Source organism: Leuresthes tenuis, unplaced genomic scaffold (assembly GCF_036924035.1).
Source record: "Leuresthes tenuis unplaced genomic scaffold, fLeuTen1.0.hap1 SCAF_19, whole genome shotgun sequence".
NCBI lineage: Eukaryota > Metazoa > Chordata > Actinopteri > Atheriniformes > Atherinopsidae > Leuresthes > Leuresthes tenuis.
This window is the reverse complement of record NW_027325373.1, coordinates 6927762-6953545: the sequence shown is the minus strand read 5'-3', so window position 1 is coordinate 6953545 and position 25784 is coordinate 6927762. Positions and strand designations below refer to the sequence as shown.

Below are 25784 nucleotides of genomic sequence, written 5' to 3'. Positions count from 1 at the left end.
TCCATTGAGTTCCCTTTGCATTATGCGTGTAGAAATGCTCTTACTTTCACTATTAAACATAGCCTTCAATTCTACTATTGTTTTTTTTACGATTTGATTGCACCAAACGTTTCAATGCTTGCTGATTAAGATCATTCAAGATTTTTTCAGACCACATTTCTTCCTCGAAGATCTGTGTGTCCGTCCGTCCGTCCGTCAGTCAGTCAATCAGTCATATTACTTCATTGCTTGCCTTCCATGGCTCTGAGGAGAGAGGAGAAAAAGAGACTTTGGTCAGACTGGATGCCCAGACATTTTTTTTTCTCCTCACTTCACTCTCTGGGCTTCAGTCGTCTGTGTATTTCCCAAGGGATAATCTATCTTATTCTGAGTTCAAACTGTCATTAAATCTAGAGTGACTTTTTTCAAAATGCACCACTATGAACAGATTTTAATTTCTTTTGTTCTGTTTTCCATTGTTGTGCAATAAGTTGCAATAGCTGTGAGGCAACTGTATCTGCCTTGAAACAGAAGGTCAGCTTTAAAAGGTTTCCATTACTGAAAAGGTCAGTGCTTCCAGGTGTGAAGTACTACCACAACAGAGTAGTTGAAATCACAAAAAAAATAATAAATAAGAATGGATCAAATTAATCAGATGAATTATCTCTAATTCTGTTGTGGGTATTCGTGTGAATTCACTGAGTTTCTAAAGTTTAGCAAAAGGTACCAACACTGTTGATATACAATATCGGTGCTTGCGCTGCTCTATGACATGCACATATACTGTAAAAGCTGTTATTTCTGCCATAGTTCCCCGTTTGTCATTGTGCATAGTGTATGTATGTGTGTTTGTGGGTGTGTGTGTGTGAGGTCTGCTCCATCCACTACCCTGAGCGGTGGCTAGGGGGTGCACTGTGGACACAGTGTGTGTATGGATAGGAGAGAGAGAGAGTGTGTGTGTCTCAGTAATGTATTCCTGCCTGTGGCTGGGCTGGTCACATGGGGAGAGCAGGCTGTTTAAAACAGCCTCGGCTCGCTCAGTCAGAGCAGTGCAAGACACAGAGACAAACACACGCGTTCTCTCCTTCTCTCTTTTTGTCTTCACATACACACACTCACACATGCTCATGCACGCAGACGGCAACTTTCCTCTCTCGGACTGACACAACACACACGCTGGGATAGACACACTCCCATTCTACAATTGGAGAAGAGGATAAGGAGTGACAGATCAGGAAAAAAAGAAATTCAGAAAAAGAAAAAGATTCCCAGTGAGTAACTGATTTTGATGATTATTTTACATTTATACTTTTTTTTTTCTTTTTTGGAGTTTGCTCTTGCAGGGACTATGAGAGGGAGAGTTGGATGGAAGAGACTGTGGGGAGGGGGGGCAAAAAAGATGGATAGCCAGAAACAAATGAAAGGTGACAGAAGAGAGCAGAGATGTGATGACAGTGCAACACTGGACTACTTCTCCATCAGTCTCTCGCTCTTTCTGTGGGATCTAATGCTGTTAATTAGCAGCGTGTGCTTGGAATGAGAGGAATGCCATTGCACGAAGCTGAAGAACGGTTTGTTTCAGACTGATGTGCTTTTCTCTGTCTATGTGAGTGTGCAGGTCCTCTCTGTCTTCTCTTTTGCATGTTGGCTACAGTGTGTTGGTCAGTTATAGTGATGTTGAACAGATTCTCTGAGACACACACAGTTCTTGCTGTGATTACTAGAAGAAACCAATTGATATGCAGATGGAAGGGAATAGACCCGTCACTGCGCTCCAGAAATATGAGTGATATGTTCAAGGAAAGAGAGCAGTCTGACTGCCTATCCTCCTTATCTCTTCTGACTCTCTCTGTCTCTCTATCCATCTGTCCCTCTCTGTCCAACGCCGTCTCTGGCTTTCGTCCTCTGTTGTCACTTCCCTCCCTGCATGTATTTGCCTCTGCCACTGATCACTTTCGGAGACATGGTCTCCCCGTTTCTTACTATCCTCTCCTCTCTCATTTATTACATTAACTTTTCCCCTTGTCTGCAGCTTCCTCTTTGTCTCTGTCGCCTAAGCTCTAAGTGGTCTTTTTCTTCCAGTTCCTCGCTTTCTGCCTCCCCCATGTTGTTACATGCTGCTATACTAAGTAGATTCCTCTACTGTGTGGAAATAGAGAGGATCGCGGAGTTGCGAGGAGCGCAGGAGGGGTGGGTTAAGGCAGAAGAAAGAGAGAGGAATGACAGAGAAAGTGGAAAGAGGGGAGGGTTAGGGTGGGGGCACTGAAAAGGCTGACACTGGCTTGGACAATTAGCCCAGGGAGTCCGTCCTGGGGTGCTATTCTGAGAGGGGCTTTGGCCCCTGGGCTCTGGGCGCTGGGTCACGGGATGCCTTGACCCCTCCAGTCGACAGCTAGGCATGGGAGCCATTATCACGGCCTGATTGATTAGCACTGAGCGGAAATCCCTTTTCTTTTCTTTACTGGGGAGAAAAAGACGGAAGGTTTTTGTCCTTTTGCTGCTGCTAGTTTAGTATCTGCCTGCCTTCATGCTGAAAGCTCTGCCTCTTTTTTTCTTTATCTTTTTACTGTTGTCAACTGTTGAGGACTGATCTTTATAGACAGTATCTTCCTTCGTTATGCTTTTCTTTTTTTTTTGTTTGTCTTTCTTTGGAGAGAGAGAGAGAGAGAGAGAGAAAGAGAGATAGATAGATAGATAGATAGATAGATAGATAGATAGATAGATAGATAGATAGATAGATAGATAGATAGATAGATAGATAGATAGATAGTATGAAAGAGTGAGAGTGTGTGTGTATGTGTGTGGGTGGATGTGTAGGTGCAACAGTGTTGTCGTATATTTATTTGCTTAACAGACAGGCAGGAACTGTTGGGGGACCTCATAGTGTTCATGATCAATGTTTTTTTTTATGAGCTGTGCACCTGCAGCGATTGTTAGTGAGGCTACCTGTAGTTCATAAGGAAAAAAAATTGAGTGAAAGCAAGACAAATAACTAAATGATAAAAAAAAGAGCTGATTTTGGAAAATGTGGTAAACACAAGAATAGCAGAGGAACATAAACTATGGGACAGCTTGGGAAATTGAGCTTCTCTCTTGAGTTCCTGTTTAATGTTTCCCCACATCCATATTGTTTCACTCTTTTGATCTTCACAGTCCCATCTCTCACTTACTCTCACTACTTCTGCTCTTCCTCAATGTGCAACTCCACCCCATCCCACCCCTAGACTGTGAGTTTAGTGGGGTGTTTAGCCCAGCTCAGGGCTGATCAAAGCACTGTGTGTCAGTCTGGGCTTAGCCCCGGCACTCCTAATGGAGCACCGTTTTCATGCCTAGTTGGTGGTGGAGTGGGAGGGATTGATAGGAAGGTGGGGAGAATAAGAGGAGAGTGTGCAAATAGAAAAACTCAGAAAGAGTTTAAGGTTGGGTGAGAGAGACAGACAGAGAGACGAGCAGAGAGTCCCTTTGACTAACACAGGCATGGTGATTAGAGAAGACAAACGGACAAAAAGAACTGTTTGGCAAAAGGCAAAAAAGTACGAATGAATAAAGACAAGCACAAACAGAGGGACATAATGAAAGCAAATTTTAGAAGGACAGTGGGTCAGATGAGCAAGCAGTAAGCGTCATTCTAGCTCTGCTCTATTGGAGGCATTCAGCACCAATAGGGCATACAGTTTAGACCAACAGAGGATAGCTCCAACACATGGTTTGGTTTTAAACTAGAAGCAGCACCAAACGGGAAGAGGCCAATGTGTGTGTGTAAGAGAGAGAAAATCAGAATCGCTTGTGTGTGATTGTAAGCATCTGTGTGCCCGTATGCATATGCCTGTGTGCCAAGCACCAGACAGACATGCCTGTAAACTGTATATAGATTTTTCATAGACTGTAAAAAAAGCAGTCCAGACATTTGGACATTGGTTCTGAAAATTGTTATTTTATTTTCTCTTAATGAGAAATTTTTCTTCAGTAAAGAAATTGATTTTTTTAGTAGAAGGGGCAAAAAGTCATTTTAAGAAAGAGCAGGAAAGTTCTACTTACATCTTATTATTGGGTCTATGGTTACTGACTAAAATGCCAATGTTGCATATTTAAGGATTTTCAAAAAAAGAAGTGACTGAGAAGTGATGATGGGGCAAGCACTGTACTTTTGTACTTTACTTCTGAGCTTTTCTTCTGTCTTCATTCTCATTTACTTTTATTTTACATTTCCATTCCTTCCATGTCTCTTTTCCTTGTTGTTAATCTCTCATTGTCCATTAAACATTTTTAAAATCTTTTTCTTATTTTACTCATCTTATCCCATCCCATTCCAGTAATGATGCCTGACACTTTCTAAACTTTACATCATACGCCCAGGTCAACTTTACTTTACTTTCTGTGTATCTCCACTTCACTCTTTTCTCCTTGCCTCTTCTCTCCCATCCCCATTTTGCAATGCTGATGTTTATACTCCACAGAGAAGAAAGGTAAGGTAAAACTAGGATAATATTTCCCCTGACATACTTACTCCCTTAGTAAACATCCTCCGACAGATGTCCGAGCACAGGTCTGATCAGAGCAGGGTGAAGGGGGGCTGTGATTCAGTGCTGTTACATACACAAAGGCTACAAATTGGAAGCTGGTGTGGTAAAGGTTAGGGAGAAGGGTGGGGATGTACAAACAGACAAAGATCTTTCTCACCTTGAAAACTTAATACATTCAGAGTAAGAGAAGAACTCAAAAGGAGCTAATAAAGCTCTGTCCATTGTCAAAAAACATTTAAAAATAACAAGCCTTTGACTTTTAGCTGGCACTGTCATAGCTGTTATAAATGGAATAGTGAGCATCAACTTGCAGGATTACTACAATACCTTTGGCTCTTGTCTGGTTGAGATACTCTCTGTCAGCATGTGTCTGTACCTGACCGAAGATTGAATGATTGTTAACAGAAAGTACACAGCAACATGTTGGAATGAAAAGTCTTTTTGATCGTGTCAGTTTCAGTAGTTGGAATCTTGCTGGTAAACTTTGATTCATCTGTGATTTATACACATCGGTGTCATATCTTTGAAACTTTGGAAAAATAAGGAGTGCAAAAGTCGGCTGTTGGTCATTGTGTTAGATACATATTTAATCAGTTTTTTATCTAATTTAAAAAAAGCTATCACTAATACTGTGTATGATTGCTTTGATAATACATTAAAAATGATTCAGATCAGACGTGGGTGCTGGGTTGTGATCTGACAAATGCTTTTGAGCCTTATCCTAACATGAAGTGAGATGAAACTGGAGTCTCATGGTGATCTGTGAAACAATCATGTTTTTTATGTACATGTAAATTTTAAAACAATCATATTGGAACATTGTATCAAAACAAACTGTAGGTTTTGGTCTTCAAGTCAAAAATCTTCTGTTTGAACCAGTATGTCTCAAACTTCGCTACTAACTCTCAGTTTATTTTAAAGTTTGGTAAGGGTTAGGCCCTTGAACCATCTGATTAGATTTATGCATTTAAAACTAAGGTTGGGCTTAGGTTGGGAATTCATTATAGTTTGCCTTTATTTAAATCCTCTTAAAACATCTACTGTATGGCAAAATCCCCCTTTCCTTTGTTACGGGATTAACAGATATTCCCAGGAATGAATAGAAGTGCAATTCGTGTCCATCTGCCTGGATACAACAAATCTTTTTTTTTCTTTTTCTAACTTTGATTCTAAGCTGGAAGAAAAGGGAAGGAGTGAGGATCTACTGTTGTAAGGATTAAATAAGAGTGATTAGCATATTTTTATCTACATACACTCAATGGAAACATTTTACTTGCCTCTGTGAAACAAATACAGTTGAGACTTTTGTATGCAACAAACCTCCAAACAGTGAAGAAGACATTAAAAAGCCAGTGCTCTTCTCTGGCAACACACAGCTCCCACGCATTCTGTGTCTAAGCCCTCTCTTTGCCACTCGCTGTGTGCTTTTATCTAACTGCACCTGAAGGTGTGAAAACATGACAAGATTTGTTAAAATTTGGCCCCAATTAAGCTGCTTCACATGCACTTCCGAGGTCTGCATTTTACAACGGTTTCCTCACTGCACCCTCAGCTGGAAGATTTGGCTCGGAGGGGGACTCTGTGTGTAATTATTCTGGTAATCCCTTAGAACTCTTCCTGTTCTCTTTTTCTCCTTTCTTTGTACATTTTTAATTTTTAGAGAACATGCTGATATTCAGCCTCTCTGTGATGTCACAACTCATAACTCTCCGTCCAACTATGGATCAGGACCTTAAATTATGAAAAGTAGTGAGTTGTTTATTAAAGAATGGCCTTGGCTGTTTGTGGTTTTGAATGGTTCTGGCTGTGTGTGAATGCATATTTTTCAGAAGTTTAACTTTTCAAAGTTTTCGCTCACTGTTCTGTCTTTCTGTTCGATTTTGTCTACTTGCCTGTTTCACTGTTTTTTAGAAGCAGCCTTTTTGTCAGCCTTTTTGTCTGGTAACTTGCATGTGTGCTGATGGATCAGAGTGTGAGTGTACGTGTGTGCGAGGGAGTGTATATGTACGTGTATCTAATTGTGTATATCTCCCTGTCTCTGCAGTATTTTCATTCTAAGACAGCTCTCCATTCAGCCCCCTTCAGCATTCTTCTTGCCCAAGACTTTGACTCTACTAACTTTCTGATCAAAGCAAATGAGGGATGAAAGGAGGGAAATGGAGAAAACCATTTATGAATATGCATTACTCAGCCTCTCATCAAATGAGCCTACACCCTTCTACACGTGCTGAGACACTCAAACCCAAACAAAAGCAAGACTTTAACATGTGCCTCGCCCACAATATCATTAGGTCACTGACATTTTTTTAGGGTGAAACACTACCTGACATTCACACACTTGAATATATACATATGTTAGAAACATGTTCTCAGATAGATTTGCATGGGTTTGCATACAATTTGCATACAAGGGTTTTGACACATGCACTCAGAGAATATAGATATATCTCGAGGATTAGCAAATCAGAGAAAATCCCCTTAAGGCAATGGTGCAATACAGTACAGTATGTATGAATACATTATGGGATCATTAGCCATTGTGAGAGTAGTAGATGCACAATCTTTCTTTAAGCCTTTCACCAGTGTATCTGCATTATAAGTTTTTCCACCACCCATTTTATGTTTGGTGCTCTGACACACTGGCCATGGTAAACATCGAGAGCAAAGGGTGAAAGCATCATTCTCAAATACTTTCCTGTGAACACATATAAATAGCAAGGTCCTTATGAGGAGGATTGTTGATTTCACTCGCTCATGCTCAGGTTAAGGCATCAAAACTACATGTTTAATGAGAAGTGATGGTTTGGTTTACAATGATTACTTGCTGCACTGCAAACTAACAAAGGCTTTCTGTTGTGAAAACAGATAGCTTCAGTATAATAAACTAACTTGCCATTTCATTAAGCCGATTAGGAAGACATTTTATAGAGTGAAAGACCTCTCAAAGAATTATTTTACTGTATGACCTGGAGTGTTTGGTCACATAACATTATTCTTCGTTTGTTCTGACAAGTGATAGCACACCATGTATTAACCTTGTCTAACATGTTTTTGAACTATGAAAATAAATTCTGCTGGTGTTTAGACACATTTATCAGTTTAATGCGACATGATAAGAAGTGAGGAGAATATGCAAATTCGTTGCTTCAACGCCTCCTTTTGATCCACAAAAATATGTTCAGCGGTCACCGGTTTTCACACAGACAACATAGGTTTTACACAGTGAACACACGTGTTGCATTACACGTGTTGCATTACACTTGTAGCGTAGCAGGCCTAATTTGATGGTGCAATGAAAGAAACCGGAGAAAAAAAAAGAATATCTCAATTTTACAAGCATTTCAAACAAAAGAAAAGCTAAATAATTGTACAGGTTGACATTTATAATAAAGAATGAGCTTACCACAATAGCACAATGTCAGTGATGCAGCATCTCAGCTGAAAGCAACCGGTTTTACACATCCAGTCCAAATAGCAAATACACACATATACATATATATATATATATATATATTTTTTTTTTTTTACTTTTACATATTGTTGATCATATTGCCCAGCGCTAATTGTGGCTCTATGTAAATGCTAATAAAAATTTTCATTGTCTGTATGATTGCAGTGAGTGGTGTTTGCAAAACTGTAAAAAATGCAGTGACACACTACTTCAGTGTGTCACTGTCATGGAGAACTTAGAAAAGCTGCGAACTGAAGAAGTGAGGTCATTAGAGTTCACCTGTGGCTAACAGCACACTGTGGTCACTTCTTGAGGAAAAAGGGAGGTCAAGCGAAGTGACAGGAAAAATGCAGTTTTACACCAGGCAAGAATGCTCTCACCTAGGCAGAAGAGAATGATACAAGAAACACTGAATATCTGGTAGCATAGAATTGAACCTAGGCATGGCTAGCGACACATACTTTGGGATTTCTTATGGGATGGATGTAAAAAGATAGAAGGATTGGAATGACAACTTAAGAGGTGAAGAGGCTAACAGCAAAAGTGACTGTATCAGGGGAGATCAGAAAAGTATAGGAACACAGGAGACTCAATTCAGAGCAGAAAACAATTTTACAAAAGGATATTACAAGACATGATTGGGACTAGGAAGAGCAGTAGAGAAGATGCTATGAGGGGGAGTTTATGAATCTGGCACAGGCTAACAGCTGGCATGATTGTGGTCAAATACAGGACAAGAGGACAAAAAGCTATTGGAGGGCCTGTCGCTGTGAGGTGAGGAACTAAAAGGTGCAGTAGACCACAGACATGACTGTGATGAATGTAGACTTATAAAGTACTGGAAGGAAGCTGGGTGGAAATGAAAAGGAGGATGGATAGTACACAGGAGGCTAACACCACTATGGCCACTTGGGTGATTGAGGTCAGAAAAGAGGGAGAGTTACAAAGATTTGAGGAAATGAAAGGGGACATGTTATATAGGTTAGGACTTAAGGTGATTCTTGCAGGGAAGGCAATGGTCATTGGACACAAGTCAAATGGAAGTATAGAGGGAAAGAAGCTCAACGAGGAGAAGAGGAAATAAATAGGGAGTTAAAGTTAAGTTTTCAGAGAAGTGATTATTAACAAATTTCTTATGGAGAAGAAGCATAGAAGTGGTGAAAATTTGAAGTGATACATACCGTAATCTTCTCAGAGTAAGTATATGAAATTTTGTTGAAAGTGAAATTGTGGAACTCAGATTTACTTTATTTTATTCTGTTTAATTTAATTTCACATTGTTCTGTGTGGGTTGCATATCACAGTCAGGTCTGCTCTTAAAGACTTGTGCATCAGTGATAGGATGCAGAAACACTGCCATTCTCAGTTATTTTAATGTTTACTTCTCGTTCAGTCAAACGAAAACCTGCCATCATCACCCCGTTTGTAGAAAATGTTCACCAGTCTGAGACTGTGCCACATTATTAATAATTCACTCCATTAAATATGCATGGATTTTCCATCAATTGAAAAATCAGCGTGGGGGCACATAATAGCATGCATAACTTAATATTTGGTATAAGGATATTTCTGATGTATTTATCTATCTTAGTTATGAGACATATATGTTTTGTTCAAAGGCATTGGACTCTGCCTCTGGCAATGTTGTCTCTATAGTAGGTGTTTCACAGTATTTGTGCAGGTTTACGTCCATCCGGTATCTTGGTCTGCTCAAGCGAAGCTGCTTTCTGTAAATGTGAGTTACTGTTTATGCCCATATCTGTCCGTATCCGTCCATTGTATTGTCTGCTGTTGTGTATATGAGCTTGCTCTTCTTTATAAGTGTGTATGTGAATGAGTGTCAGTCTCTCTCAGAGCCAGAGCTTTTAATCTATTAAAGCCTGATTCTTAAACACTAATCAATGTAGCCCTTTATATTTCCATTACTGTGCAGAAGGAAAGGCATAAATAAAGCATGACAGAGGGAGCTCTGTTGTGGCCTCATAACATTGCGAAGTTTGCTCAAATGCACATAAAAAAAAAAAGATTAAAGAAAAAATTCTCAGGCAAATGGAGTCTACCTGAAAACTGTGGTGGATAATTACATCATGATAATCTACTACTTACCTTGTTTTTTTTCAGCTTTTTCATTTGACTATTTCAGGGAGTACATTTTTATCACAGCCCTGCTGTATTGCATCACTTATTCCCTTAACACCATATTTAACTGGTGATATATGCACTTTAGTTCTCAGCTGTCAGGAGATAACGCTTTCAAGCTATGCAGCTGACAATGTGTACTACCATTTTAGGGATGATTTACAGCAAATGACTGCAGTGCAACAGGAAGCAACAGCTGCCCCCAACCCCTTTTCCAATTTAAACCTACTAAACTGACAGTATTTGCCTCTTCTCAGAGCCCACTTTATTAGCTATGTCTGCTTATGTACATGTCCCTCAACCCCAATTAATTTAGCATATGTAAGTGGCAGATTTGCATTTGACTGACCCTGTCTTTGGGGTATACTTTATTAGCGTTGTCTGGGTAACCCGCACCAACACCTCACACTCAACCTACACACTCAAACGTATGCACACATTTATTTTACTGTGCTTAGCCAACAGTATTCTCTCTGCAGGAGTGTACGTGTGTGTTTTTCCGCTCCACTGTGGTAGTTTATTAGCAATGTCTCCTTTGATAGTTAGTGTGCAGGCTTGATTATGGCTGAAAGGGAGTGGGCCGGGCGCTTGGCCGGCGAGGAAGTCTGCCTAATGATATTAACAACATCCTTTATTAGACAGCTACTGCAGGCTGAGGGAGGGAGAGTATTGAAAGGAAGAGGGAGGGAGGCTTGCAGGGGGAGTAGACAGAATCAGGAGTTGGAAAGAAAGAGGGAAATGGGGAGGGAAGTTTTTTGGGTTAATCGAAGAGACAGTATGTGGGGGGGTACCTTGTCTTTGAGATTTAGTCAAATGAAAAAAAATGAAACACTCACTAGCCAGAAACCAGGTGAAAATAAATGGAACAAAATTATGAGAGAAGGATCATCTGCGACCTGCGTACCAAAACTAGACATTCTCATTTTCTCATGATATATTATAGAGAACTGTCATATCACAAATTGCCTAGCAACTCTATCAGTTGAGCAGGACAAGTAAAGATTGCTTGGAAAAATGTTTCCCTGATTAATTATTTTATATTATGCAATTATTTATCAGTGATTTGTCAGAAAATGCAGAAATTATGTAAATACTAGTAGAAAATACTAGTCCAAAGGTTCAGGATTTAAAATAATGATTGCAAATTGCCATACGACTATCCCAACCTCATGGAAAACCGTGAGGGAATGGCTTTTATCAGTTGAAGCAAATTGCCAATTTTCTTCAAGCTTTTTAGCAAAATACAAGTCAAACTATCATGGGACCAGATAACCACAGCAGATAAACGTTTAATGGAGACATTTATTATTGAACATGATAACTGAATCTGAAACGAGAAGAGAAGTGTGATTCGAATTGCGTTGGGGAGCGTGAGTTTGTTGACTGTAGCAATCTGAGCAAATAAAGAACTGAAGGGGGTCCGGCAGCTTTGGTTGCCATTTTAACCAGTCACTGTGTCAGCGTTGTCAAGAAGGATTTGTGTGTAGTCACTAGTTTAACATGCTTTGAAAATCAGCATTATTTGTATTTGTATTATTTGTATTCTCTCAATAATTATTCAGTCATTGAATGATCCTTTTCATCATTGCTATCATTTGTTTAGTTGATCACTAAAATATGTTGAAATTGTTTTTTATATGAAAAGTATAGGCTACATAAGACTGTGGTGTTGACCGTAGAGTGAGCGATGACTGTCCTGGCCAGATTTACGCAGAAACATACAAACCGGGGTCGTCGTGTGCCAGGTGGTAACATCTCATCAGTGTTGGGGTACATAAACAGAGAGCCTTCATGCTTGGAAAGAAATTTACAGGCCAAAGCTGTAATTGGCAGATCAGACTTTTAAATGATTGGAAATCGTTGAATCTCTCATCAACAGACCCAAAATGAGAAAGCCGATTCTTTAGAAACTTGTAGGATCGAGTGGAAAACACAATCCACACTCACTTACAGAGAGGGGCATGTAATTGCTGAATGGAGTTTCAAAAGAAAAACGGCTGAATTAAAAAACTGAGATGAGCAGTAATCAGTCTGTAAGTCTAGATGTGAGAGTGAGCTATTTTGCTCTTAGTATAATATGAGCTTTTATACTCTTTCCAATTCTGAGTTTTTGAGAAAGTGAAAATGCACATCTCATCCTTTACAACTTGTAAAAGTACCAGATGTAAAAGTATACAAAAGAGAGGATGCGTCTTAGAAGATAGTGGGCAAAGAAAGCCTAACTGCTCTATTCAAAACTCTGTTTTACATATATATATATATATATATATTTTTTTTTTATAATATGAAATATGAGTTTTATAATATGAAAGAAAACAATAAGAACTCAAATTAAAAAAGAAATCAAGAATAGATGGAAGAGATGTTTGAGCATCTGTTTCTAATGTTATAATTTCTGCAGAAATCAAGGCGTGAAATAGTGTGTAAGCGCTAAGGCAGACTTATTCCATTCTACAGCATTTATAAAAACACATGCAAACCTCCATCACACACATAAACATGGGAAGATACCAAATGACAATACATGGATTGTGAAACCATGCATCCTCCAACAACACCTAGTGAAAGCTGTCACCTTGAGAGCGCTCTCTCAACACCAGGAAAAAAAAAAGCAGGCTGGCAATTTCCTCTATTTACCTTGGCGAGGTGCCTGAGATCCCATACCTCTCCCAGATGTGCGAATGCATGGAGGCATGTTTATTTGTGTGTTTGCAGGAATGTTAGTCCTTGTACAAGTGTGTGTCTGTGCAGCAGTGTGCAATTTTCTTGACTATTTGAGTTCCTGCAGGCATGTGTTGTGTGAATCTATGATGACTAGACAGTCCCAAATAAACCCATTCTCTTGCATGTCTTTCTGTAAATAATGTCAGTATCTCTTTGCACCTGTAGCTACGGGGACATAGCACATACAGCCAACAGTCAGTCTGTCAAGCACGCACGTTAGATTGGCGAATGTGCAATCGTCACTTTGTCACAGGGGTGCATATAGACAAGTGCACACATTCAGGGGTGTCACAGAGACATTTTAAGATTCTGACACATGCATGCAAGTTCACAAACATTCAACTACTGTATGCACACATGCTGGCATGTCAGAGTTAAGATTAATCTTATCCAAAGATCTTACCCTGGAAAGACAAAGTAGAAAAAAGTTTCTTATCAGGAAGGACCTGAAAAGTAAAATACCATCCTCACTCTTTAAATTACTTCCGGTGTGCGTGTTTGTTACTCGAGCTTGCATTTATTATGTATCAGGTTCTACTCCATACTGTCTGTCACATACAGTATGTGGCCTATGTCTACTCATTGTTACAGGAGATATTTAGCGATTTTTAACTTTTCTAACATGAGTTTCAAATTTACATCAAGCACTCCTAAAACGTTGATGAAGTCCAACAAAAATAGTCTCAGAGGTTAGTTCGCTGATGCGTGTCATTCACACTGATGTTTTCCAGCAAACCAACACTCTTAATATTGAAGCAACTCTGGCAAAACCAAAACTGGACAGAGCCCGTAAACTGGCTGCCCGCAGCTCCACAGTTCCTCGGCCAACAAATTGATGTGTGGTGGATAAAAACCCTGGTCCAAACACCAGCTGAACACACCATCTGTTTCTCTGCGATTCCACTCTTTAGAGGAATACATATTTTAATTTATTTTTATTTCCCTTGTCATTTCACAGACAGCCCACTGTGTTCTGCCATCATGTGCCTTTTGTTGTTTCAGTGCAGTTTTAGAAGAGCCTGACGTCTTGTTTTGTTGTTGCTGCTCATGTTGCGGCTAGTCTTTAAGTCCCCTGTGCTTTTTCTTAGCTCCCCTACATATTGTTGATTGCCTCCGCTGTGCTTTTTCCACCATAGCAATTTAGGCCTTCTTTTTGATCAGTCAAATCAGCCTTTATTGAAATGGCACAATTTAAAAAACACTAACAGCTTGATAAACAATAATTTCAGACTGTATAAAACTTCACTTTTCAAAACATTGACATATCAAAACTGCCGAAGCCTGTTCCAATCCAAGTGATTTCTGTCAACTGCTGTTCAAGCCATATTTGAAACTCAGAGGACCCATCAACACAGAGCCCAGAGGCTGCAGCCATGCTATCAGTCTGTCATCTCTCCCTCCAGATGTAACCTTTACATGGTCCATCTGTGACTCTGATTGCACTCCACAGCCACCTGCAGTGGTGCCATCCCTGAAAGGCACAACCAAAGCTAGTCTCACTTACCCCAGTTTTAATAGTTATCTTTCTTTGGTAAAAAGATGGTTCTGTCTCGTGTATGTATGTATAACACGATTCATTTACAGTGTTTTCTTCCATTCCTGTGATGAGTTGTAGAGTGACTCCCCACAGCTGTATAACTATAACCTACAAGTAAATGCTGCATTAGATGGATGTGCCATGCTAAGAAAAACTATTAAATTTGTTTTAGGTTGACTACAGACCTTTTTATGGACTTGTATAAAAATAGTAGCATGCGGTTCATATTGGAGTTTAAGAAAAATAATCCATGTTCTTGTCTGTGAATGTGCTTGTGAGAGAGGAGTGGATTAAATTTCACTGCAAAGGCATGTTGAACAGTCCATCAATTTCCTGCCACACGTTCAGTTTTCCCTCCCCATGACAAATTCCTCGATTTCCTCACAACACATTCCTGATGCATTATTGGTCATGGACATTATATGGTCCCACATACTCGAACTGTCGAAGTCTGGGAAGTATCAAATTGCTTATGTGTATATGTGAGTAAGAAAGGAGTGCGAAGACGGAGGGAAAAAAATCTTTTTTAAAGGAATTTGCAAAGATGTATGAATATTGGCTTTCTGTATTTAAATGTCATCCCTTTTTCATCATCCATATTTAGAATTGGAACCAGTTGTATACAGAAAAAAGAGGGACAATTTCCAGTAATCAAAAGATCATCAATTTATATTTCGGTTCATTGTCGTAACATTTTTTCAGTCTCCATGCAGCCTTTAAAAACGCATCATAGCGTGTCCTGTCTCAGACCATTAAAACTGATAAATGATAGCACATATGACATTGAAATGTTCTCCAGAATCCATAAACAACTTGCATGAATGAGATTAAAACCGGTTTTGTTTGTCAGGAACAAAATAATGTTTGTGAGGCTGTTGGGAAAACTGACAAGGCTTGAGGCCTCTATATTTTTGAGAAAAGTTAAAGAGGTTCAGCTCAAGTGTGTAATCCATATTGAAGCCCTTCGGTTATGCTTGACTGAACAAGTTGCACATGTCTTGGTGAATGTGTGTGTTTTTGCATCTATTTGTCTCTGCATCTGTTTCGTCTAAATGTGTGTATGTGTGTTATTCTATAGAACGTATGACTCTCTTTATGGGTATGATAGTATTGCACTGGTATTTCCATTAAAAGGTAGGTGTGACTGTGATACAATTCACAACACTCAACTATTATATAAATAGACTGGGTGGTAACTCAAATTGACAGAAATGTTGAAAAAATTTCCATATGGAACTTATCACAAGCAACCATATTTCTCCATTACTAGAAGCAATTAGTTTTAATTGCCTACTTAGAAGTGATATAGCCTCAAACTAGAATATTTTTTTCCATAAAAATCTAAATGAAATATGAGAATGCCCATTAACTGTCATGATTATGTTATAATAATCAGCAAATTGAGTTGTCAAGACTGGAAAGCCTCCTTAAGATGGTGGTTAGACAGCACCTGGATGGGAGGGTGAGTTGGGAAGTTTAATGAGTGGACATTTCTTTTTAAATAGTTTGTTTACATATCAACCCAGATCAAACACTCAGAATCAGGAAATAATCGTAGGAAGTTTTTGTGCTGGCAAAAAAAGTGAATTAGTTATTAGTTATGAATTAGTTATTTTGGTAGAAAATAAATTATAAGGATAAAAACAATATATTTGCATCAAATTGCATAATTTACAAAAAGTTTCTATATTTGGAAACCCGTTGTGAATTATGCAATTTTGTCCATCTCTGTACCTCCTTGTGTCACAGCCTCTCAGCACTGATTCCTAAATAGCGCTATTAACTCAGCGTGCAAACTATATTGACATTCTGGAGGGGTGTTAATTAGTTTAGAATAATCTGTGCTTTTTAGTCCAGTGGACTTTATATCAGAGCATGTGAGCACATTGCACACGTTTTGCTGGGTCAAAGTTCATGAGCTTTTACTCCACTTTGATTTTACTGATAAAGGAAAGTGAGCAAAGCTTTTGGGGGACAATAGGATTGACCAAGTATGAGTTTTAAATCTTTTAAATATTACAGCAATATCCCTGTGCTGACAAAAGTGTCTATGTCCAATGACTCACTGTGATGAGGTGAGGATATCATCTGATTCGTCGACCTTTGGTCACAATGCATGACTAATTATGCTTGACAATGAAACAAATTAAACTTTGATCTGAACTGAAATTTTAATATAGTTTGTGTGAAAAGCAACAGTGAAATGTAAAGATGGCTCCTTTTTCTTGGTTGATCTTGCTCATATTAAACTGCTTGTGTACCCAAGGCTGCTGCAATTTCCTACTGATGTACAGTGCATGTTGAAGATATTTAAATTTCATGTATTTACACACTCAAACACATACTGATAACCTCTGTGAGGATTATAAATATCATTGGTATGGAACTGCACATTTTTCCTGACAATAATTCCCACTTAGTGCTTAGGGCTGTGCTTGACTTAGCTCCTCCAATCGTTTTTCATGTGCAAGAGGCTTTTAGATGGCTTTTATTTTCAAAAGACGGGCATAAGGGATTCTCATGGGGCTATGACATTCCCATTAGGAATATGATTCCCACTGTATAGCACACACATGAACTCAGAAACACACGTTATCTCTGTTGTCCCCGCCTGCAGCAGCTTAGACAGATTGTACTTAAATTGTGCCCCAATATGTTATGGAGCTGTGCCTAAGGATTGCACCGTGAACTTACACTGGATTTTCTGTCATGGTCTCTAAAATAGATTGCCTAACTTGTGTCCATTTTAGTAGCCAAGTAATTCTTATTTCAATCGAAAATACCAGTGCTTTATGGTTTCTTTCTACTTACCTAAATGAACATGGACTGGGATAGTTTTGGCTCTGCAGTTTTAGTGCTGTGCTACAATATGTAAAGTTGGTTTTAATTAATTTATAAGGACCTAATAGGCAACAGGCTGATATATTTTTCATGTTTATTGACTCAAAGCTTTCACCCTAATCCAATTAAACTAAAACAAATCCTACAAGTAAGACTTGGACAACTGTTTTCATTATTTAAGGCACAGAACACACCTGTGTCACATTTGGAGTGTATTTAGGGAAAAATACATTATCAATGGGGGTGTTAGAGGCTGACATGAATCATGGCCAATCAAATCAACTCCTCTAATATCCTTAAAAAAGCAATGCACTCGCTGCATGAGGCACTGACAGATTTATTGTGTAGAGTCTGGGCTGCTTCTTCTAAAGGGAATATAAGGCGGTCTGGAGTGAATACTTTGCCCTTGCAGGTGCAGAGATGTGAAATGTATAATACACTAAATATGGACATAAGACAATGTGTATACTGCCTTGGACAAATTATTTTTATTCTTAAGTTATAAAGAATCTGTAAAAATGTTGATATCTGTTGGACATTTAGAAACACTGTAACTCAGCATTGACATATATTTTTCATGTATAAGTATATAGATGTAAGACCTGCAGCATTACCTTTTGAGAAAATGTTATTTTACACTTAGGAAACCCTTTTAAAACACAAACCAGTAACACATCAAATATGTGCAGTTAAGAAACATGGCTATTTTCCTCAGCCACTTGATGGATGACATACTGATGATACTGCTGGTTGTGACTCAACATTAATTAAATAAAATGAACCCTTTTATTCCATTTAATTCCACAAACCATTACATATAGGAAACATTCAACTGCAGCATAAATGATCTGAATCTGGATACTGGTTGCGTTAGTATGAATGAGATATGTTTTTACATTCTTCCATTCTGCCACACTTACTGTACCATGTTCCCATGGGTGAAGCAGTATTTTGCCTCAGCAGATGTCGCTTTTGTCAGTGACTTGAAACCAATGAACCCACAAGATATTGCCAAGAGGGGGCAATTAGCCTCTGTTAATGTTCCCTTGGATTAATTTGATCAAATGTGAAGGCTCTTAAGTTAAAAAACCTATTTCATTAGAGCATAAATGGCCATTTCTGAACTTCCTAGCCATCAGTCTTCCTCATGAAAAGAAAAAATAGATGAAAAATATTTTTTGTAGGACTTGACAAGCGACAGACATGTTTCTTATTGCTGTTTTGGATGCAAATAGAAAGTGAATGAAGATTACGGCCCTTTTGTCTGCAACAATGAAATGAGTTGGGAAGAATAATTTTCCTGCTGCTTGAATAAATTGTTGCAAAGACTTAAAAGTCTTTCTGCGATAATGATTCTGTCTGTTTTTTGGAATCTGTGTAATTTGCTGTACTTTTGTTAAGTGTCTGATTTGTAGATGTACCCTATTGTAATGCTGTTTTCTCAAGTCACTTTTAGTTCTCGTTCAACGTAGCTTAGGAGGTCTCTCACACGTCAGAAAAAGTGGGACATGTAATCAAACTTTAAAGCCGTTATAGCAATTCTGCCATTAAATGGAGCAAACAAAACACTGTTATGATTGAGCATTTGTCACAGTTAAACAGAGATTGTTGTCAAAATGGATCAGTTTTTGCCCATTGCTGGGGTAAAAAAAGAACACTTACACAAAGATGGGACAGACACATTGAATAGTTGTATTTTAGGAAATAATATTTTATTTAGGAATTTGTTATAGAAGGTAACATTGGTACATACAGACATCAAAGGAACTCCATTTATTAAAAATGTAAGGAGCTGATGGGGCAAGAAACCATCAGCTGAAAGAAACTGAAACACATAACTGATTCTGGCTTCACACAAGCAGGGAGAGGCCAGCAGATAACGCAGAATTAATTAGCGGGGTGGTTGGTCTTTACTGCAGAAAAGAGCAGTATCACCTCCTCAGAATGTAAAGTACAGAACAAAAGCTCCTGATTGTTTTTGCTTTGTTTTATTGACTAGCCAGTTTTAATCAACATTTTACCAGTTGTACTCGTGCATCACCTAAAAAGTTAGTGCTAAAGCAGACATTTTTCTCTAAATGTTTGCTGTCTTCATTGCTCAGTCAAATGCAATTTGGCCATTTTTTTAATTGCATGCACAGAATATTGCCTCATGAGAGGTTATTGGTTAATAAAGAGCAAAGATAGTATGGAGAAAGTTTAAACGGTTTGGATCCATGGTTCTCAGACTGAGGTAAAAAAAATCCTCCTTATGTGGTATGCTGAAGAAATTTTAATATAATCCAATTTAGAAATTCAACTACCAGCTTACTATCAAAGATGAATTCTAAAATGTGTCATTTGTTGGTATACGATTGCTCATGATGTTTTATGGTGTGTGTGTCTGTGTGTGTTTGGGAGCAGGAACTTTACAGGAAGTTTGGTATAAAACAATTTTTTTTAACATCAATTATTGGTGATACCTGTGGTACATGGTGTACAAACTTTGAGAACCACTGGTTTAGATAGATCAAGTACTCATGTCTGTATTGTCATGTTGGTCTCCTTTATCCATGGAATCATCCACCGTGTTATTCGGCTGCAGCTGCCTGATTCCAACATGAAATTGATGTTTGCACCAGAGTGAATTCCAACCTCAGTTACTCATGGAACTGTGCATTAAATCAGACCGCTCCCAGTATAATGTCCAAGGATGATTGAGCTGATGGTATCGCTATGTGGACCATTATTGTGATGGGATAAGCATGGCAAATGGATATGCAACAGAACTCACTTTACAAGCACATACTTGCAGTAACTTTATCTCTGCTATTTCTGAAATACTTGCTTGTCAGCAGAGGTATAAGGAGAATACTGTTGTTTGGCCATTGTACAAGTTGTGCCAACAGTAGTAGCTAAGGAACATTTTTGATAAAAATCACAACAACTTTTTTTTTGTGTGTGATTTAAGTGGATAGTAAACGATGGTTTCAAAATGAATATATTAAATACAAATTAGAAAATGTTTGTATGCAAGGAGATAAAATATTACCTGCCGACTTAAACTATTTCTTGAATAAACCCTTTTCTCTGTTAAATTTGCCATTAAAATGACAGCAACAGTACTGATGAAGGTTTGATTTAAAAGGATGTCAACCCCTTCCATAATTGAGGCTTGACAATAGTCCGATTACAGCACAAGAATGGATGGATATACCAATGCAATACCATTACAGGGGCACAGATAAAGAGTCCAGGGGCAAGAGGCATTGAGGGATTGTGGTAGGATGAAAGCATATGAAAATAATTTTTAAAAAAGAACACAATTATATCACCTTCTTGTCGACAATGCAAAAAAGCCCACAAAAAGTATAGTAAGTAGTTGGACAGATGCCATTGTCTATGCAGTGACCTGCAAGAAGTACCGTTTGATCCGAAAGCAACTAAATAAGCAGAAAAACACAGACATAAGGTGTGCGGCACAAGGAGGCAGACCACCAGAAGCAGAGACAGATAGAGATATAAGAGAAGTCAGGCCACCAGATGGTCTAATAACCACAGGAAATATTACAGCTGGCAACCGCACACCAACATTAATGACACCAGTCATTAACGAGCCCTGCTAAAAGCCACTGTGTGTATGAGTTCTACTGACAGTGTGTGGTACATTTTACTGTATTTGTATGGTCAAGAAGTCTTTGTAATTATTGTATAATTGCTAAAAGGTAAAGTCTGGAGCTTTTTTAACCTTTAATGTTTAACCTTTAACTCTAGACCTGTGGGTTAAGGTTTGGGCAAGGCAATATTTGTGGGAACTTGTGACATTTTTAGGGCTTTATATGAATGTCCATCAGGTTGGCTTCATAGAGAAGATTAATTAAATTTCAAGATCTGGTCATATGGGTTTTTACAGCAGCAAAATAAAAGAATCTCCACAAATCACTTCATGTTAGTTTAACTTTAATTCAACCGTTTGAGCCATTGATATTTGAAAGCCAACTTGCAACTTCTGACTTTGAGGTATTATAAAGTCAGAGACTTCAGAATGGAGCTACTTATTGTAGCTTTGATCTTTTCTGTCAATGTATAAACTGCAAGCAAAGAATGTGGGCAGACAGTATAAGTCAAAATTTTAAATATTTCTTGGTTAAGGAAGTTTTTTAGTTACCAAGCTAAAGAGGTTTGAATACAAGTGATATGTATGTAGATGAAGGTAAACGGTGAGGGAAAGTGACACACTGCCGGTTTTTTTTCTTCCTTTGTTTGACAAATTGGACTTCGATTTGACTCTTGGACAGTATTAACCACAAATCAAGTGCCTTAATGTACTTTAAGATCCGTAGCTATTGCTCCTCTTTCTCTCTCTGTTTCTGTTTGTAAGTTTCTTATGGTTCAGTGTCTTTCCCTCCATTGTTCATTCCCCCTCTTATCTCATGGGTCTATATGAAATATTCTGTCCAGGCTCCAACCATAATTAGAGACCACTGAACCATGACTCTGACACGGGAGCTTTTCTCGTATCTGTTTGGTGAATGGGGGTTTAGGAGGTAAAGGGTAGGACGCTTGTAAAACATCTTCATGGCCAGAATAGTACACTCGCCTGAAACAGTGCTGGCCTACAGTGCATTTATATAGATAAGAAGAGAAAGAGCGGGGGAGAGGAGCGGATGGGATGAGGCAGAATGGATAAATGGATTGATAGATGGGGCATGGGGGAGAAGGCAGGCATCAACAGGGAGATGGAAGAGGAGAGTTATGGCTTGTCTCCATTAGCTCTGTTTTCCAAAGCCAGAGCTAACACTAGTTCATTGTTTGTTCATTAATTAGCCAGTTTCACCAAACACGACTAGAATTCGTAACGTAGCAGGACTTAAAAGCTGGATTAAAATGATAGAAAAGTGGTAAAATGTATTTTTGTTAAAAATAAAGCTTCAGTTTTTGTCAGTGTATTTAGCTTTAGCTTTTTGATAGCTTTGACCAACTCTGGTCCACTGTGAAAGGATAATTCTTTCATTATGATATTACCTTTGGTTAGTGGTTGCAACCAGATTATGCATCACCAACATATATAGGTCAGACATGAACTGAACATGATTAAAAAGGAGATTGAAATAAAGAAGAATTATGACATTAATGCATCATATGAAAAGTAAGAAGAACATTATGAAACCCTTTATCCAGACACCAGAAAATTATTTCTTAGTAGGGAGGTTTAATGGCAAAATCTAACCAATTACTTTTTAATGACCAATTCTAAGCATGTGGTTTAGGTTCTTCAGTCTATCGAAACATTGAGTTGAAGCAAACAGAAGAAGCAAGTGGAAACAAAAAAGTGAAGAAATTACTGAGTTGGGATGACCATATGACAGTCTATCAAAATGGCAACACGACACTTTTCAGCCTCCTAATGTAGATTTTTCAGTTGTTAAACGGTCCTTCTTTGTCAGTTTCACAATGCGTTGTGAAACACAACACTTTATTCACAACACATGGTATCTTATATATATTTATCATATAAGTGTCATCATTCAGCTGTGTTATATTGTTTTAAGATTATCTCAAAATTAGTTTTGTTAAATTTGCATGATGACACATTCACCATACATCAGCCACCAAATGCAATGTTCTTATTCATTTTGTGAAATCAGTATGCAGAGCTGTTTATACTGTGACACCTGTTTTATTGCATTTAAGTGGTCATTTCTAAATATATTATATGATGACCTTTCTATGGTTTGTTCACCCTGCACTGCACTTGGTGACGTCACAGTGTAACTGACTCCTGCCCTACTGTGAGGGCACGCCTCCCTGTGGTCTTTGTTTGACTTTAACCTGACTTTGTCCCCATATAGCTTTATTGGGTTGTCATGGTGTGACTAGCTAGTTATGGTGTGCTGACGGCTTATTGCTTTATTAGAAAAGGACAGAAGGGCCTTTGGGACAATTTGCATCACTGCGTGCCCTTGGAACATTCAGACGCTCTCACATCGACATGCATGACCCCCCCCCCCCCCCCCCCCCCCCCCCCCGTTTACACAGTTATCTCCACACACACACACATGTGACACATTCACTTGCACATGCACCATATTTTTTATGAGCCCTTACTTTTGGCTATAGCAGGAAATGAATGTCCACTGGCTAAGGCTGTTAATTAACATTTATGGCTGTAGATGACCGTTGAATCATTACACTGGCTCTCACAGCCATCACATCAAAGCAACCAGGGTATAAAAATCAAATCTCGGTCCCTGACTATCTGCCAGAGTAATGGTGCTGGATCATGATGTTGATTTGTTTTATAATTTGAATATAAACTGCGCTGATCCCCTTTGGGGGTACAGTGTGTCTTTAGATAGTATGTGTGCATGGGATGTTTGGAAAGGCGTGGGTGTTTCTCAGAGGAACTAGTTTTGTTAAATCCCACAGGGATTTTACGAAGGTCTGTTGTTGTTGTGCTCAATTGTTTCTCATATTTCTATCAATTAAAATTCAATTTTACCACAATATCCCTTCATTATGTCAGGACAAATAAGCAGCTTTGTATGACCGCTTGAATGATGTTTAACCACTGAGTGATCATGATTGTGGGTGGAGTTTCTTTTCTTTTTTTTCTTCAAGAAAACTTCAAAGATTAAATCAAGTGTTATCACAAGTAAGCTGTGCCTATATTGATCAGTGTATAGAGGTGTGCCCATCGGTCTGAAGGTAATGATAGTTGTTACAGCTAAATAAAAAACCTTGCCATTGCATGTCATTCCCTTCTGTACATTTTCTTCTCCTGTTCCTTAAATACCAAATGTTACCCTGCAAAACAAAATGCTTTAATTATTTCTCTAGCATTTTATGTTCCTTCTTTGATTTCTTGCTGTTTTTCTATCTCTTTCTTCACACTCTTTCATTTTTCAATTTCTCCCAGCCCAGCTTGCATTCCGCTGTTAAAACATAGAGTGCATACAAGTCGTGGTGTGAGACAGTGTGTGACTAACTAAAGTTACAAGCAGGGCCAAGAATTGGCATTAAAGAGCCAGCAAAATCAACACTTCGATCAAAGCTTATCGGCATGACATTAAGGCACCCTGGTTAAATCCAAAAAGACACAGAGAAACCTGTATTTTCATGTGATTCATGTAATGTAGAAGCACACAATGAAATGAAACACATTCACTGTGTGCTGAAGCACAAATTTGACTGAAAAAAAAACATGCCTGAAAACTGGTCCAATCATCTGTGAGGAGCCCTGAGCTTCACAATAAAGAAATTAATATGTCCTAATTAGCATGGAACCCATGCAAATTTGAGAGGCCTCAGTCCTGAGCAAAGGGATGTCTGCCTATCTTGGCCATGCTGGACCAGTCACAATGTTTATGGGGCAGGTCTGATTCAATAAAATGGTAAAAAGGACCAACATTTAAGCACTTTTATAATAATCAAATAAATCTGAAGCTGATACTGAACAGTCATTTTAAACCATTTGAACAACTGAAGAATTGCATGATGTTTTTTTTTTTATCATGCTTTCAATGCATGACATCAGCTCTAAGTGGTTCCTCTGTCTCTGTTCAGTCAAAACAACTGCGCCCATTGTTAAAGTCATACAGGGCTCAAAAAATAACTAATAGGTTCCAGACTAATTTGGATTTGCATTTCCTGGAATGCCTGCTTTTTTTGTCTTTGCTCCACCTCTGAACACAGTTATCCATGCCTGTCATATGCACAATGTACATACACAAGGCAAATAAACACAAAAGCACACACAGCAATACACAAAAGAACATCTGAGTCAATTTTGATCACAGCCCCCAAACACCTGTCTGCCAATCCTCAAGCAGTGCTATATCTGCCATTCCCCAGCCCAACTATGAGGGTGAGCCACATTTGTGTCGATATGTCAGTGTGTGTGTTTATGTGTGTTAGCAGTCTGACGACCACAGATAAGGTGGCAGTCATCTTATCGTGCTGTGCCAACCTGCCCTAAACCCTCACAAACCTCAGGTGTCACAACATACTGGCTTTTCCCAAAGCACTCCCTTATTTTCATGTCAGTTTCACACCTTCTCTGCTGTTCCCCTTTAATCCTCCCATATTTCCCCCCAACAAGCCATTTTGATTTTTCTTTGTATCCATCCACTAGGCTGTGCAAAAATCTATTCCATTTTTGGCTAAGATTAGCAATGTTTGCTATCTTGTGAATTAGCATTCCTCTATCCTTATCATTGACATCTCTCTCTGGCCTCTCTGTCTGTCCTGTATTCCTGAAAAGGTGACAATTCCTGTCAATGTTATCAGATCACTTCACTTATCCTCAGCATGTGGCTCAGTAACTCCCATATACTTTCTTTTTTACCATATTTTCAGGCACTTATCACACAAAGATTAGTCTTTTTTTTTAACTACCTACTTTCCTAATCTCTTCTTTCTTAAATATTGCCCAGGGTCACTGTCACTCTTTAGTCTGCCAAGCTGTCCAACCCTCATTTACTCCCTCTGGCCTTGTAAGACCATCTTAAATCAAATGAGCTCATTTTTTGGTAAAAAAGTCTGGAAGCGTTTCAGTGGCAGTCAGCAGACGGTGACCGTTAAAAGAAAGTTGAACAAAGAGAAAACTGTG

The 25784-nt window shown here is 38.6% G+C and overlaps 1 protein-coding gene across 1 annotated transcript in view; it reads left to right on the top strand.

Annotated features, from left to right (window-relative positions):
* Positions 1–1016: 1016 nt before the first annotated feature.
* Positions 1017–25784, top strand: part of cntfr (ciliary neurotrophic factor receptor) — a 198264-nt gene continuing 173496 nt past the window's right edge. The window contains exon 1 of the mRNA XM_072372441.1: positions 1017–1250. The gene's annotated coding sequence lies outside the window, so the exon portion shown is untranslated. The remainder of the gene's footprint in view (positions 1251–25784) is intronic.